Source organism: Citrus clementina, unplaced genomic scaffold, assembly GCF_000493195.1.
Source record: "Citrus clementina cultivar Clemenules unplaced genomic scaffold, Citrus_clementina_v1.0 scaffold_1884, whole genome shotgun sequence".
Classification (NCBI taxonomy): Eukaryota; Viridiplantae; Streptophyta; class Magnoliopsida; order Sapindales; family Rutaceae; genus Citrus; species Citrus x clementina.
The window spans coordinates 554-1,518 of NW_006262758.1; the positions used below are offsets into that span (position 1 = coordinate 554).

The 965-nt window shown below is 36.8% G+C and overlaps 1 long non-coding RNA gene across 1 annotated transcript in view; it reads right to left on the minus strand.

The window, feature by feature from the left end:
• Positions 1 to 266: 266 nt before the first annotated feature.
• The window catches only part of LOC112101460, a 2,328-nt gene continuing 1,629 nt past the window's right edge, over positions 267 to 965 (minus strand). The window contains exon 2 of the long non-coding RNA XR_002907536.1: positions 267 to 611. This is a non-coding gene — a long non-coding RNA (uncharacterized LOC112101460). The remainder of the gene's footprint in view (positions 612 to 965) is intronic.

Consider the following 965-nt stretch of genomic DNA (forward strand, 5'->3'; position numbering starts at 1 on the left):
AAAATGCATCCATCAAAGGACACTGACTTCTTGTTGTCACTTCATTTTGTTAGTCTCTATTGCTCGCGCAGTCACATTAAGGAAACGAACCAAATGGAGCCAATTTACCCACACCACATTATTATGGATTTTCATTGTTTTGGGTTTTTGTTAATTTAATGAGACAGAATCTCACATCCCTTCCCATTTCTTCAGCTAAATTTAGGAGCAAAAGCCTCTATTGCATCCATCTCATGAGAGAACACCAACATATGTATTAATATGTATGAAAAGGAAAAGACAACACTAACATATGCATTTATATGTATGAAAAGGAGAAGAAAACACTAACATATGCATTCATATGTATGAAGAAGCAGACTTGTACAAACAAAATCAGTTGTCAGGCAATAACATGCAATGACCAGATATCATTTCTGTAAGAGTACTTGGTTTGCCAGTAATGCCAGATTCTGCTGAACAGCAATCTTCCCACCAGCAACTTGCAAATCAATATCGTTTGAATTGTATGATGCTCCCCTATTCTTCAAAGCTGAACCAATAACCTCTCGGGGAGAATTAACCATTGAAATTCTTCCTGCGAGCTCAGGCTGCCACAGATCTTTCCAGTCCTACAATGCATTTTCATTAATCACGTTATTGTGCATAGAATGCAGATCTCTCAAAACAGCATCAACAAATTTCTCATTCTAATTTCCAGTGTGAACAAATTGTGCAATGACCAGAGCATCTAAAAATATATAACAACTCTGCAGCCTAATCCTTCCTGTTCCAAGCAGGCACATGTTGAAAATGAGGAAAAAAAGAGCCATCAAATGCCCCCAAAAAACTACCATTGGGCAGTTCATTTCAGAAAACAACTTCAAACAAGATCTTACTAATTGATGTCCAAATAAACTTCGCCTCATCATTTCTACATGTCACAATGAACAACATTTTAACATCAATAAACAGGATCAAACCAG